Genomic DNA, 16,144 nt, shown 5'->3' on the forward strand with positions numbered 1-16,144 from the left:
GCCCCCCGGCCCCGGAGGAGTGCCTGGCTTACTGTTTGTGATCCCCCCTGCAAAATACTGCTAGCACCCTCCTCCCCACGTTAGCACTCCAGTGTGACCCCAAACCTAGACTCAGCTATATGCAGTTCTGAACCCAGTGGAGGACCTCTACAGAGACCAGGGAAGCTAGATTTTCCTCTTGGAGCTTTACATGCACTGCACACCTCCCCTGGCCGCCACCCCCCCCCCCAAACTTTGTTTTAAGAGATCCGTTCCTCCCTGGCCAGGAGGCTGCAGGATCATTCAGTTTGATGGAGAATTAGCTCCCTATCTTTCCTCCCTCTGGGGGCAGATACAAGCCTCTTGGTTGGACCAGACAGATCACCTATCTTCTGTTTCTTCTCTTTTCTGTTTGTTGGTGTCCCTGTCTCTCTATTCATCTTTCAGGTCCCTGTGACCATAGATAGGTATGATCTTTTTTGCCTGTTTCCTTGAACTTTCTCTTCTCTCCCTTGCATCTGTCTTGTTCTGTTTCCCCTTCTCGTCTGTCTCTACCCCCTCAGCCTTTAACTTCTCTTGTTCCTTCTGTTTCTGATTTACTGTCTTTCCCACTCTTTCTGCCTCTTTTCTCTCTCTCTCTCTCTCTCTCTCTCTCTCTCTCTCTCTCTCTCCCTTTCTGGTTTCTCTGGCTTTCTTGGCCCTCTCTGAATTCTCTCCTGATTTTCTCTGTATTTCTGGATCGCCTCTGTATTCCTTCCCCTGCATCTTTGCCAGTAACCCAAGATGGGCTGGAGCTACCTCTTCTTGGGGTGCAAGCCAGCACCTCCCCCTCACGCCCTTGGCTAGGAAGAAGATAAGGTGTCCTGAGAGAGAGAAATGGGTTTGGGCCCATTTGTGTAGGTTGGAAGTATCACCTTCTCCATCTGGATCCCCAAAATCAGTCTTTTCCCCAGAGGATCTCTTCCCCCTCCCTTTCGAAGGCAGGAGCCCTGGGTGAGATGAGGCACATCTACCCTGGAGCCAGCACACGGCTTTCCTGTAAGGCACATTTCCCTGTCCTCTGACAGCCCTCTAAATTATTGATCAGGGCGATTCAGTACAAGAGTCTGAAGCCTGTGTGTGTATGTGTGTGTGTGTGTATGTGTGTGTGTGAGAGAGAGAGAGAGAAAAGATTGTCGAAGTTGTCTAGCTTGGGAAAGCAGTATTTTTAGTACACGGAGGCTCACTTTGGCGCCAGTTGGTTTATGCTGTTTCTAGAGCATCATCCGTTATTCGCTTAATCCATGCTTATCGTACCTCCTTTTAATGTAAATATAGTTTTGGCAGAAACAAAATGGAAAGATTTCACCCTCTGCATTATTCTTATTAGCACCTACCTTTCATCAAAGCCAGTCGCCCTGGAAAATGGCAAATTTGTACATGGCTAGTGATTTAGATAAGTTGGAAGGGAAACAAGGGTGGGGGGTAGAAATGAAGTGTGTGTGTGTGTGTGTGTGTGTGTGTCTGGGGAAAGTGCCTTTTATACATCTGTGAAGAGTTCTCTGTCTCTCTCTCTCAGGAAAAGGAACTACTTGTGGTTTCCTAATTTCAAACCAGTCTGCATCTTCAATGTTCTCTGTGTTTTACCCAGTGACTTAAAAAAAAAAAAAAAAAGATAATGCATGGACGTTTCTTAGTCCAGCAGAAATGAATTCCCAAGCAAGAGGCTGGGGAATTTCTCCTCCAGTCTTATCTGACCCAGAATCAGCAAGATGCAGGCCAGAGCTGGCTTGGGCCTCAGGCACTTTTGACCACCCAACACCTTTCTTTATGCAACATCCTCTTTCCAGATTTTAAGTGGAGACAGGTAAGGGTGTAAATCGTCCCTTAACCATTTGTGCCAGGAATTTGGCTTGGAGGGGGGGCATCTAAGGGACAGAATACTTTTTAAAAGGTGGAGGAAAATACTATTATGGTACAATCTCCAATCTCTAATGCAGATTGGGGGTTTCCTCTGAACGGGAGAGCTTCCATCTGCCCCGTGGTTCCCCACTCATTCTCCTCCCCATGATCAAGTACTGGTAGTGTTGCTGGGTGCCAGCAGCGTGGGGGCAGTGGGGTCTTGCCCTCTGACAGCAGAGGGGCCCCAGGGAACCGGGAGATGTGTAAGCAACGGGGGCATGGCTAATGACATTCCGCTACTGTCAGGAAGGTTGACAGGGCCAAGAGAGATCGGCTCTTCCAAATCTGCTGAACTAACTGTCCCCTCATAGCCACAGACACGTTTTCTCAATTGGAGCACAATATCCATTACTATTTCCCGTACTGGGTTTCAATTAAAGAGGGTGAGAGCAGAGAGGGGAGGCAGGAGATAAATGAAAAAGAACAGTGGACACAGAAGTGTGTGTGCGTGTGTGGCTCTCCTTGCCAGCCATACAGACGGCCTGTGTTCCCAAAGTAATGTTTTCATGTCTCCCCAACCCAGTAGCAGATAACGCACCCAGAGGTTTTTCCCTGTTCAGCGAAGCCCCCAGGATGTAGCTGTCCCTGGGGGGAGCTGTGGCTTGGAGGAGGGATTTGCCTTCCCTAAGTGCGCGGTGGGTTTCAAGGACTGGAGGGGTCTGAGCATTTATGGTTCCAAGTCTCACTGTCACATTGAAAGCCGCTCAAACCCCTTCTCTCTTCTACAATCTTATGGAAAATTGAACTTTTTGTAGTAAAGCACAGGGTGGTGGCGAGTGATTTCACTTGCTTCTCAGGGCATGCTTGGCAGGTGGGGGACTCAGAAACCTGTCGTTAAGGCTATGGTGGGAGCCCTAGATTTAGGATCCTGACTCCAGGCCTTGATCTGTCCTTAAGTGCCTGCCCCACGCCCAGGGAAACTCTCTGGGCAAACTGGCTCCTCACAATCTGGAAAGGAGTCCCAGCCCCTCCACCGCTCCATCTTCTGTGATCACTGACCCTGGACCTCGGCCACTTAGAAAACAAGTGTGCTTTGGAGGGGGGGGGATGTCACTGAACCCCAACATCAGTCTTCATTACCTGGCCATCTGGGTAGCCTCTCCTCCTCCATGTGGGTAAAAGAAAGGTGAGGCCTCAGTAATGTGTCTTTAAGTCTGAGATGTCTTGCTCCCAAACTAATCACCCCTGTCTCCAAATAGTACACAACAAATCCTGGATGAGTCTTGTAGAATGTCCAGAGATCCATGGGGGCGGGGGTGGAGCTGGAGGGACTCCTCTGTCCCCCAACCTGAGTTCCAGGTTTGGATAACACCGTGACCTTAGCGACCCCACAGAAGCCTTTAAAAGTCGCCAGCTTGGGGTTTGAATACCTGAAGGCTAGAGAAGTCTCCCTTTCTGTTTTCTTCTTAAATTTTTATTTATTCTTAAGAGGAAGAAGAGAGAGAGGCAGAGACACACACATACATAGAAAGAGGGAATGTTCGAAGTTGTCAAAGCGTTTTTCCTAAAAGAGTTGCTTTTGCTGGCGCCCAGACCTCAGTTCATTTCATCTCCAAGCCAAATATTAAAAATCCTTCTGGCAGGCAGGCGGGAGGGCAGAGAGGAGCGGCCTTCCAGATCTCGGAAGCCTTCCTGGCAATGTCCTTTCCAACTTTCCCTTGGAAAAGGAACCCTTGCGGGGGCTCCCCTCCCGCTGTAAGGAAGGAGTGTGAGGCCACAGCGCAGAGCGCCCCATCGGGTCCTCTGGGGGTGGATTCCGCCCCGGGGTGCTTCCCCTACCGCCGCACCCGCCTTACCCGGGTTCCAAATACGGAAGCTGGACGCGTTCCGTGCGGCTCCAGGCCTGGCCCAGCGCGGAACCGCGCGGAGACGCTCGCCGCCTCGGAGTATACCGCGCCCGGCGGTGCGGGGGTCCAGGCTCGGGTCTGGCCCGGGCCCGCCGCGCCGGCCCGCGGGGTGGCAAAGGGGCCCCGCACGGGCCCGGTCGCCCGGGCACCCCCGGCCCGCGCGCGTCGGCTCCCCGCGCGGGTTACCTGCTCTCCCTCCGCAGCCACCGGGGCAGGGCGGGGCGGGGCGGGGGGAGCGGGGTCCGGGTGCGAAGGCTCGGAGCGCGCCGCCCCGTCCGCGCAACGCAGGCCTTTGCTTCGGGAGCGCTCAAACTAGGGCTGCGGGGGTTCGGGGAGGAGCACCCCCTCCCCCAACACCCAGCCTCCGAGTTGCCTTTTTACAGCAGGGATTCCTACCTCCCCCTCCACTCTGCTGGCAAAGGGCAAATCCGGAGTGGACAGTATAGACCTTCAGCGCAGGGGGTGCGGGGTGGTGGGGGGGGGGGCGTAGGGGGAGAAGTGTAGCACTCCCTGGCTGGAAAAACCATTGCAAGGAGATAGCCTCCTGGGGAGAAAAACAAGGCAACCTCGCCGAGTCCGGAGAGAATCTTCGCGTACAAAGGGAGGGTGGGGTGCGAGGGAGCGTTCTACTCTCCCACCGCTGGGGTGTGTTTTTACATGTTTTCTTAACAGCAAGTTCTATAAACAGGTCAGCCCTACACTGCCAGCCGAGGGAGTTGGAGGCTGCGTCTGGCTACGAGTGCAGACGCCTGGCTTCCCCGCTCGCCCCGTACAAGCCAAACGCGCTGGGGACCCGGGCGGGGAGTGGGGGGGGAGGAGCGCTACCTCCCACTTCTGACTTGGAGGGTACAGTTGCTTTTGAAATAGCTCCTCTTGTCTTCAGACGGTAAAATATGAGTTCCCCACATGTCGGACTCTGGTCTTCTGGTACCTCAAGCAGGGTTGGGGGGGGCTGCTCTAATTACCTCTACGCTGAGTGGGGGTGGGCGGGGGGGGGGGATTCTCTCTCTTTTCAGCCCGGCCCTGCTGGGGTGCATTATTAAACCCAGACGCTCCGTCCAGGAATTGGGGCCATGAGGAAAAGATTTACAATTAAGCCAATTGGGGCCGAATACAGCCATCCAAGTCTGCAGGTGTAAATAATGCCTTGCTGCTTTTTTCCCCCCCCTTTCCAAGCGACTTCATTTCACCACCACCCCCCACCATCAACTCCCACCCCTCCAAGATTCTAGTCCTTCAGAGAAAAGTGGGGAAGAGGAAAAATACTGGGACAGAGTTAAGATTTTTCTATTAGACAAGTAAAATATGTTGCATTCACTTTTATATCCGTGTATTAATGTCGTGAATAACCAGGGCAACTCCCCTATGTCATTTCTCCATCTACATTGTGAGAGTTGTTGGAGTCACTGAAAGGCCTTTTGAGTATGGGTTATGATTTATTTTTTATTATTTTTAGGGAATGAGACAGATTTCAATAACAGGGATATTGGTGTTGAATTATTATAAATCTTTTAGTTGTTAGGTGAAGAAGGGGTAAGGGGGTGAAAGAAACCCCCTTTAGTTGAGATATCAGAAGATTGCCCCAAACTGAATCTGGTGGAGAGGAGGGCCTGGCTTTCTGAGAACAGAGCTACCACCCTTTCTAGGGCTTTACTGTAGATTTCCCTAATGTTTGGGGGAACTTGCTGAGCCATGTATGGGCCCAACTCTAAGGCTATATTCCATTACATTATTGAAACGTAATAGAATATGCTTGTGTGGTTCTAAAACGTCCTATGTGGGTACAAGTGTGTACATATGGACATTCCAAGTAGCCCCAAATATGAAATTAAATCTCAGATTTAAAAATGCATTGCAATCACACCCCACGGGCAGACTCCCATTTGATCAATATAGACAGAGTTAAATTTGTTTTGCAGCTACGCAGCTACTCCTTTTCTCTCCGAGCAATAAAGTCTGTCTGTTACAAATTACCAAGGAATTGGAGAATATGCCCCCCCCCACACACACACTGTTGTTCGGTATTCTTAGTCTTGCACTAACCCGCTCAATAATATATGTAATATGTGTGTACACAGGCACTTTTCCAAAAAATTAGCGATAACATTCCGGGTGTATGAAGAACGGTGTTTTTCTACCTCTGCATTTAGGATTCGGTGCGCGCTAAATTGTCACTCTGGGCACCCATCTCGGGGCGATGGGGGGCGACGGACGCCCACGGGGAATGCGGGGGAGAAGGTTTTATAGGTTCAGTTGCCTGCAAGGGCAGGGAGTCAAAGCGCCTGCCTCCAACCGGGATAAGGTCATAGGTGTAGAATTAGGGAGGCAGGACTTAACACGTCCGTTCGTTCGCAGCGAAGGCAGAGCAAGCGTCACCCAGCCCGTGATGAAACCCCCCGAGCCGCCACAGGGAAGTTTCCAGGCAATGGCGGTGCAAACGCCTTTTCCATTTTTTTCTCCTTCCTCCTTTTTTTTCCTGCTCGCCTTTAAAACGTTGCCTGTCCAGTGCATATGTTGGGCATAAATAAAAGGGGGAGGGCGGTGTTGAACGCCGGGTGAACCCGAATCAGCCTGAAGCAGCGCGGGAAGGACGTGGGGAGGCAGAGGAGATAGATGTGCCCTAATGTCGGGGGCGGGAGGGGGGCAGGGACTGACTGCTTCCCGCCTGGAAGCCTGCGCTCGCCCCGCGCTCCTGGAGAAGCTCGCCCGGGGTCCTCCGCGGAGGGTGCCCCTGCGTGTGGCCGCTGGATGGCGCTCGGGGGAGACGCGCGCAGCCATCCTCCGAGGGCCCCGCAGGGCCAGAGCCCGTCTCCGCTGACGCGCGCGGGGTTGGGACCTCGGCTTGGAGCTTCCGCAGTGGCGGTTCCGGATGCACCAGGAGGCCGAAGCTGTGCCTGGAGGCCGGGGCGGGAGAGGGTCACTCACAGTCGGCCACACCTGGAGGTTGGATCCAGAGAGGCCAGGCAGGAACCGGGAGGGCGGGGAAGGGGGCTCTTGGCGCAAACTAGCGCCTCATTTCTTAGGCGCCACATACGTACCAGCTCTTGTTGAACGGGAAAGTGTGTGTGTGTGTGTGTGTGTGTGTGTGTGTGTGTGTGTGTGTATGGGGGAGCGGGCGTCTGGAAAGGAGGACGGCCGGAAAGGTGTGGAGATGCAAAACGCGTGCACTGTTTGCAGAACCTCACAGTCCCGCGCGCCCCCTTTTGCAAAGGCCAATCCGGTGCGCAGCCCCCCGCCCGGACATGCTCGCCTGAAATCAGAGGGGCTGAATGGTCCCTGGAATGGGAATGTCAGGGTTGGAGTTGCACCCCGATCTAATGGAGCCCTCATTTGGAAGCGTCTCTGAAGGCGCGGAAGACCCCTTGCGCAGCCAAAGGAGGAGCTGTGGCTCCAGTATTGGGAAGAATAAATTCATCCAGCACTTGTTGAGCCTTACTGTGTACCAGGCACTGCGTTAGACTTGATGATCTGGTCAAAAGTTACTTCAAGAGCTAGAAAGAAAAAAGAAAAAAAAATCAGCCGTAACCAAAGAGGTTTATTGACCACATGGTCCAGTTAGGAGAGTCTAATATTAGGTCTCTATTTTGTGAGCTCCTGGAAGGAGAGGACTGACTCATCCTATCTCCAGCTACCACCACAGCGCTTGGCAATTGGTAGGTAATCGGTAAATAATCTTTCTACAAAGGAATAAAAGTCAACGAAGAAGGGGAGAAAGACTAAAGGGGCTTCTCCGTGCATTTGCAAACAAATGACCGCTCCCAAAGTGCATTCTTAGAAAGCTAGCATCAGACTTATTAGTTGCTCCCCAAATAGATTCTGATATGTAAAGTGAAACAGTGAAAGTATGGCAGTGGAAAGAGAAGTGTGGAATAATGGCTAGAAACATCCACTAGGTCATTCCACAGATACTGACAGCTTCTCTGTCTGGTTACTCTGCTAAGCACCGGAGACACTGGATCCTGGCTGGCTTGATGGTTCATTGTCTTGAGCCCTATTCACTGCGATGATATAGATAACTTTCCATTTTAAAGATGAGGAAAGTCGAGGCCCAGGAAGAGTTGGGTGGAAGGCGGCTTCCATCCAAGGTCTCAGATAGAAAGGCCAAACACAGTCCAGCCTCAGTGTTTCTGCCTGCTAGGGGAGGTAGAACCGGGTGGATTTTTTATTCCCGAGAAGACGCAGCAGCGACTGGGAGCCCTGAAAATCCCAATGACCCTCCAGATCATCGAAGGCGCCTGGCAATTTTCAGCAGTTAGGAGTCTACACCCTATGGAGGTTTGGCAAAGGATTGCCCAGATCTGCTCACCTCAGCTCCGAGCCGGGGGCTGTGCTGAAGGATGTAACCTCTAGACTCTCCCATCCGTTTCTTCCAGGCAGCGTCTACACGTTGCCTAGGACTGGACCATGCTCTTGCCCTTCATGGACAAAGAACTGTGGGACCGACAGCTAGGGAGTCTCACCGAAGGTCGTATTGTTAAAAAGTGACAGCAAAGAAGCCTTTACAACCCGCTTCCCGCCAGGATTTTATGCTTCTGTGCAGACGCCCTCCCTCATCAGAGCCGCACTGACCAGCGCAGTCCGGCACGTTTGAATGCGTTCATCAATTGTTTGTTGATTGAATAAACTAATCTTTGTTTGTTTTAAATATAGAACAGAACTAAAAAATGAAACAGTGATCCAATAAAGGGGAGTGAGGTGAGAAGCTCAGTGTCCCCAAGCGCTGCCTGGGGGTGGGGCCGGCTTGAGTCACCCGCTCCTTCTGGTGCTGCAGGGCCACCTCCCATTGCCTTTACAAAGACGGCTGTGATTTCCTTGCGTCTATATTTTAGTCCTAGACTTCGTTCAGTTGATCGATGAAGGAGACAAGTTGACCCACCATGAGGTCAGTACAATCAATGAGGTCCCCCAACCGCTGGGAAATCACCGTCGCTGCGGCGCGCTGGGTTCCAACCAGAAGCTTTCAGGATTTGGAGTTTCTCGATCTCCGCAGTCAGTATTGAACTGGAGGGAGGATGGGGGCGGGTGGGTGGGTGGGAAGAAGGCTCTAGTCTTACTCGGGCAAGCCTCTGAGTCCACTGGGCGGGGAGGGCACTCCCCACTCGCACCCGCCAGCAGAGCCCCCCTCCGACAAGCCCGCTGGTAGATTTCGTTCTGGAGCGCCTTGGCCTTGGAATCGAGCACCAGGGGCTTTGCGCAGCAGGTCTGCGCTCCCTAGCCCTGGCTTCCTCGGCTGCGAAACGGGGGTTTTTATGAAACGCTATTGAAGACAACATTTGTGAAACGCTCAGGTGGCTGATAATGCTCTAAGAACTTTCCCACCCATCAGCTCATCAAATACAACAATCCAAGGAGGGAAGAGCCTTCTCAAGAGTTCCATTCTCCAGATGAGGAAACTGAGTCATGCAGAGAGATACAAAGACTGGCCCGTGGTCCCACAGCTAGTTAGGCTCTTAGGGAGCTGGGATTCCACGGGGACTATTACATTGTCTGGCTTTTAAAGGCGAGACGGGGGTGCCCCGCACACACACAGTAGGCACACAGTGGCCACCTGTCTCCTTTACTTCTTTGCACTTTAGAGGGGAGAAATTGCATTTAACTCTTTCCCGGGCTTATCTGAAAACTGCGTTGGCCGGTGGGTCCTCTCCATCTGGAAGCAAGTGCAATTGGTCCGGCGGTGGGGGGTGGGGGAGGGGGGAAGAGAGAGTGTGAGTCTGACAATCCTTCTTAAACTCTGGCAATCCAGGGCTTTCAAGACTTTTCTTTTTTTTGGGTACGAAGGAAGGAGGGTGCGTGCATGCGTGTGTGTGTGTGTGTGTGTGTGTGTGTGTGTGGAATCAATATGGTCCAGACAGCCCTTCACAAAGGGGCTCCAGGCGGGCGCCTCGGCTTCACGGCCCCCGCCCCACCGCCCGCGGCGAATTAATTGGGCCCTGAAAGAAGGGGCGACGTAGCTTCCAGTTAATTAGTCAAGAAATGAATCAAGCCCCAGCGGCCTGGCCAAGGCCCCTGGGGCGCGGGTTTTGTGGAAGCCAAATTTGTCGGTGGGGCGCTCCCTTTGGGCCGGGACGGCGCGGTGGGGAACAGAGCCGGGCGCCTCTGGCCGCCGTGCGCCCCGGCGCCTTGCGCCCCGAGCGGGTTCGCGCGCTCCCTCGGGCTCTCGCTTCCGTCCTCTGCTCCAGTGTCTCCCCTCTCGCGACTCTTCCCCCGTTTCCTTCTGCGCCGTCGCTGCCTCCGGTTGTCTCCAGCTCCCAGAATTTTACTTGGGTTTCCCACCCCTGCTCTCGCCTCCCCTCTCCCTTCGGGGTCGCTCCCCCGGGGTTCTCCGCCTGGGACCGGGACCGAGGTCTCCCTAAAGTCCCAGGCTCAGCCTAGTATGATCTGGAGCTGGGTGGTTTGGGGACAGCGCTGGATGCTGAGGATCCCTGACTTAGGGAGAACGGGTGGAAATGAGCACTGGCATTGCATCCCTGAGGCCTGCGGTGTGTTCCCGGGGGGCACCTTCATCCTTGGGCACCTTGGGTGGGGGCTCTTTACAGGTGGTTAGGGGAGCCCTCAGGGTGGCTTTGAAAGGGCTTGGTGGGACACCTGGGTGGCTCAGCAGTTGAGCGTCTGCCTTTGGCTCATGGCATAATCCCGGGATCCCCAGATGGAGTCCCGCATCGTGCTCCTTGCATGGAGCCTGCTCCTCCCTCTGCCTGTGTCTCTGCCTCTCTCTCTCTCTCTCTCTCTCTCTGTCTCTCATGAATAAATACATAAAACCTTTAAAAAAGAAAAGAAAGAAAGGGCTTGGTAATGCTCATCTGTGTCTCCATAAGATGGGGACTTAGAATTAAGGCAGACTTTCAACCCGTGAGCAATGATTGGGCACCTGCTGTTTACATTCCTCCTCCAGCATCTCTAGTCATTCCCTGTCAACCCAGGCAGGGAAAACCAGAATGCTTTCCTCAAAAGCAGTTCTGTTGGAGGGAAGGGAAAGGGGGAGGCACAAACCATAAACCTAATTATTTCAAGGTCTTTTTGCGCCCCCGTGCCAGCTTCCCGAACTAAAGGTATGGAGATAAGGAAGTCAGAGCAGTTGAAGTGGTTTCCTGGAGGCACCCGGCCAAGGGGAGGTGAGGCTGAGGGTTCCACCCCCTAGAGAGGCACTGGGTGTCCGGATCTTTTGTCTGCCTGGCCTGGCCTGGCTGGGAATGTTTCTGGGCAGGACAAGGGTCGTTATCACGATCATCTTGCCTCCTCCAGCTTGGTGCTAAGGGCCCAAATCTCTCTCGGGCTCTCTCTGTATTTGCCTCTCGTCGTCCTTCTGTCTCTCTAGCTCTGTGTCTGCTTTCGTCTCTCACTCCCTCAATTGCACGTGGAAACTGGACTCTGCAGTCAGGTCCAAGCATCCATCCGCTGCCTCCCTCCAGGATCCAAGCTGCAGAAGCAACCCCGAGTGCAGCCCACGCCCTCCTTGCTGTGCCCACCGCCGGCCCTCCCCAAGCCGCCTGCTTCCCCCAGGTCCTGGCTTCAGGCGGCCGGACTGCGGCCAGTGCGTGCCTTCCCGACTGCAGCCCCTGACCGCATTTTTTCTTCCTTGTTTTGCGGACTTGGCAGACTTTGGTTCCACTCAAGGCGCAGAAGTGCCTGCGCCGCCTGCTTGGCTTGGCTCCCGCATCTGTCGCAGGAGGCCGAGTCCGCAACCACCAGGACTGTGGTTTCTGATCGCCACTTCCCTGCCTGGCGTGCACGCCATGGGTTGGCGAGCTTCCGCCGGTGCTGGGCTCTGACTGACCTGGGCCTCAGTTTCCCCAGTCCTTTGCGGCTGGACAAGTGGCAGTCATGCCATTGGAGGAGGAGGAATGGCGAATGGATCCATTGGTGGAGCAGGGTTGCTGTGTGGGAAGGGAGGTCAGGACGAAGCATGCTTCCTTTCCCGCTCCCCTTCACTGCGGACTTTTACTATACCACTTCCAAGCACAGAAGAGGAGATGAATCGCTGCTGTGGTCTCATTTCCCACCTTAGGAATGGAGCCCACCAACGCCACGACCCCAGTCTTCCCTAAGGGCCGCCCACAGTCTGCCTGAGCTGTGGTGCACGCTGGTGTGTGTGTGTGTGTGTGTGTGTGTGTGTGCAGAGAGCAGGTTTCTTGTGTGGTTGCCTGCTCTGCTGGGGCTGCTGCTACTGGCCTTGAGACATTTGCAGATGTAACTGTGGTTCACTGGGGCTGTGTTGACACATCTCCTCCTGAGCTTCCAGAGGTGGCCTATCAGAACCTCAGAACTGCGGATGAGTCCATTAGCCCTCCTAAGCCTCAGTTACCCCCTCCGAAAACCAGGATAACAGGTCTTGCCACAGAGGACATGGCAGGGGTAAAGGACATCAAGTGTGTACATTACTTGGCCTCACTCTGGCGTATAGTAAGTGCTCATTAAACATTAGCTGTTTAGACGCCCTAAATTCTCTGTGTCTGATCTATTTGCCTCATCGACTCTTAGTATATACTTAGTATAAATCATATACGTGTACTTAAAGTATGTACCATATATATTTAAAGTACTCAGAAGTATTTATCTGTACAATCTTAGAAGACTACCTAGCGTGTATTAAGCTGTGTCTCTATTTGTATTACTCCTGCCCAGTTCTGTTCCCAGCTCTGCCCATTTCTTGCTCTCCTCCCAGGTAGATACTGCAGTGAGATGCTTTCACAAGCTTCCCATTCAAAGCTTAATGCCCCCATGGGCCCCCTTCTCAAATCCTGGGATCTCAAAACTGCAAGGGATCCCAAAGATAGACAGCTTCCTTCCTCCCCTGGCCGGGGAGTGAGGGTCCCGGTCCCAGCTGGGCTTAAAGACCAGATGACCCGAATTCAAATCCAAGGCCTTTGCCACCACAGCAGTCCCTGCCCCAGGCTCCAGGGCTTCTCCAGCCCCCTGGGGTGAGGGAATATTTCTCCTATCTGTCCAAGAAAAAGAGTTTGTGGAGGATGAAGGAACGTTTTTGGGTGCCTTGCATTCCCTCGGTGAGGCAGGCTGCCTGTGAAGGCATTTTAGGCTCCGGATGGGGCACTGTTGGTTCCCCACTCCCAGGCCCAGACTTGTCATCAGCTATGGGAGCCCACCATCTAGTTCTCTTCCCCAGTGCTCTGGGGCCCTGTAAACCATGGCGGGGGCTGCAAACCTGCCTGAGGACTCCGGGTGGGGAGGGGCTGGAGGAAAGAGAAGAGAGGAGAGAAAGCAGGATGGAGAGATGGAGGACAGGACAAGGGGAGCGGGAAGAGAAGGAGAGAAGGGATGCTTGGGGAGAGAGGGAGAAGAAGAGTACAGAGAAAGACAGGCAGACACCAGAGACAGAGCCTCTTATACACCTAGAGGGACCTGGAGGCGAGCCAGGGAAGAGAAGGGAGGCAGTGCGAGGCAGAAGGACAGGAGACAGGCAGGGTTGGGGCCTTTTGGGGGAGAGAGGACTGCATGCAGAGATAGAGGGAATCTCAGGGGGGACACAGACAACAGGGACCAGGGACAGGGACACAGAAGCCAGGAGAGGCAGAGAGAAGAGAGGGGGAGGGTGCATGGGAGCCAAGGAAGGTGAAGGGGGGAGGCAGGGCCACAGGGAGAGGAAGACACCAGATGTGGCTGGGGAGCCCACAGCCCGCCACAGCCTGGCCACCCTCCTGCTGTATTACTTAACATTCGGAGATTATCTAGCACCGTATAAATGCCTCCATTAAATCATGATTGAGCTGCTCCAACTGACCAGTTCCCGAAGTAGCCTCCAGCCCTCAGGGAATATGGTTTTCAAAACCATATAAAGCATCAGATACCAGCAACGTCGGCAGATAGGTTATCATTCATTAGGGGTTTCTAGGGACCCCCTATGAGGCCTTGGGGGTGTGGGGGGTTGGGGAGCCAGCAAGTGGCCTGGGGGAAGCCACTGACTCTCCTCTCAGCCCACTGGCTCCTCCCCCAGTGCATAGCTGATGGGAACCCACAAGGAGGGTTTGGTTGGTGGGGTCCAGTTGGCCAAGAGGAGGAGGCATTCCTCTGGAGGCTTCCAGATTCCCAGAGTGCATTTGAAGGGATGGAGACAAGCGGTGCAATTTCCTAGAGACTCTCTTTGGAGAGGGATGGGGTGAGCAGGGTGGGGAGGAGCCGCCACTACTCCTGGGAAGGCGGATTGTTGCTCCAGGGGTGGGGAAGGGCTGTGAGACGTTGAGGAGGAGGCTGGGGAAGTGCGAGGGCCCCCTCCCAGACTCATCCCTCCAAGTGGTGCAAATAAACCACAGCTCGTCTTCCCTGTAACCCTACCTCCTCCCCAACTGGCCTCCCAGTCTGCCCAGAAAGGTATTTTAAAAGAACATTTTAATGGTAGCAAATAAAGGGATTTCTTTTTCTTTCCCCTCCTTTTCTTTTTCTTTCTTTCTTTCTTTTTTTTTTTTTTCCTGCAAAGGCTTGTGTTTGCTTTGCTTTAACAAACAGCTGATAGAGTTTGCTTTAAGGGAGCTAAAAAAAAATGTACCCACAGGGCAGGCCAAGCATTAACTGTGAGCATGCACGTACGTGTGTGTGTGTGTGTGTGTGTGTGTGTGTGTGTGTTTAGGCCTCTTGAGCAGGCTTGCAGTAATAAATGGGACCTGCTTCAGGTGCAGAAAGATGGGAGGGGTATTGGGAAAGAATGCATGGACAGATTTACACCTGTCCCTACAGCTGCCATCAACAACACTTACAGCCTCCAGAAGTGACCCTTGGTGCCGACTTGTCTGGAAGCCATCAGGGTTAGTTTTGAAGCAGGAATCCTCAAGTGGACCGAGGGCAAGCTTTGCCACTCCCCCCCTTCCTCTCTCTCCTCCCCACCACCCTGTTGCTGTCCTCAAGTGCTGCCCAGTGGAGGAGTCTGGCTGCCTCTCTCATCCCTCTCTGCCCACCAGCCCCTCCCTCTTCATTTCCTCTGTCAGACAAATACATCATTGACTCTCAGCTGCCTTTGGTCCTGCCGCCTAATGAGGGCTGGGCAGGGTGCAGGATTTGTAGCCAGCGCATCCACAGCCACCCTTCTCCCCCCTCCCTCATCCCAGGAGCTGGGTCCAGCTCCAGGAATCTGTGTGAGATTTCTAACTCCACCCTCCGGCCAGCTCCTGCCCCCTGCCACCAGCCCCACCCCGCCCCGCTGGCCAGGCAGTTGAGTGACTGATGATACCCAGATGCCTCTGGAATCTTGCTCCCAGTCTTCCCAGCACTCTGCCTGGCCTGCAGAAGTGGGGGCAATGGGCAGCAGACATCCTGCCCTGAAACTTGTTGCCACCTCTCAGAGGCTGATGAAAGCCCCACTCAGCTGGGCCCTTCAGGACGGGGGACCCTGGAGCCAGGACACTCAGAAGGCATGTTTGACACCCATTCTGGGAACTCGGAGTCCCTGGCTTCCTACCCCGGGGCCCTGCAGAGGTCTAGGAGGCGGAGAAGGGGCAGACGACAGGCCACCAGCTGCCAGAGAAAGCCACAGGGAAAGGCCCTGCGCTCTGCTGAGGAATGAACAGGCCCTGGGCCCGTCTCTGCCCTCAGTTCACTTCCTGGTCAAACTGAGGGTGGGAGGGGGCATTGAGACATAGCACACTCACATTTTACAGATCTTGGTGCCGGTTCACAACTATTTCCTTAATATGTATTTTTATAATCCACTCACTTTTTCAAAATACCTGGTTTGTTGAAAATGCAATCTTTACCTAGGTAGTGTAACTGAACTCCCACCTCACTGCCCAGAAGTGGAAGGAACCAGAATGTGATGAGCAGCGAAAACAAAGCAATGCTACAGGGCTCTGAGCTGGGGGCCCACTCTCTCCTTGATAATGATAATGCAGGTCTGCTGTTAGAAGGACATTCAAGCTGGGCTAGCACCGCGCCCCCCACCCCCCCCAGACTGGACTTAATGGGAAGCTCTGGGAAAAGATTGAGAGGGAACTTATTTTCTGTGATTCAGAGCCATACAAAGCCATGTTCTGCTCCTACATGTGTACCCCTTTGGACATTTTGGGGAGCACCGCTCAATGTGCCTTCTTGGAGCGTTTTAATAGTATAGTAGCATTAATGGTCATTTCGAGTTTCTGGGCTCAGTTCCTGTCTTCCTCTCGACAGGTCAAGGCTTTGCTTCAATTATTCCATCACCAAGAAGAACTTCACCACTTTGTGGGGCCACAGACCCCTTGGGCAACCTGGTGAAGCCCATAGATGCCTCCTCAGCAAAAGATTTTTTAAAAATATTTTATTTGTTTATTCATGAGAGACACAGAGAGAGAGGCAGAGACACAGGCAGAGGGAGAAGCGGGCTCCCTGTGGAGAGCCTAATGGGGAACTGGATCCCAGGACCCTTGGATCATGACCTGAGCCAAAGGCAGAGATGCTTA

This window comes from Canis aureus, chromosome 27, assembly GCF_053574225.1.
Source record: "Canis aureus isolate CA01 chromosome 27, VMU_Caureus_v.1.0, whole genome shotgun sequence".
NCBI lineage: Eukaryota > Metazoa > Chordata > Mammalia > Carnivora > Canidae > Canis > Canis aureus.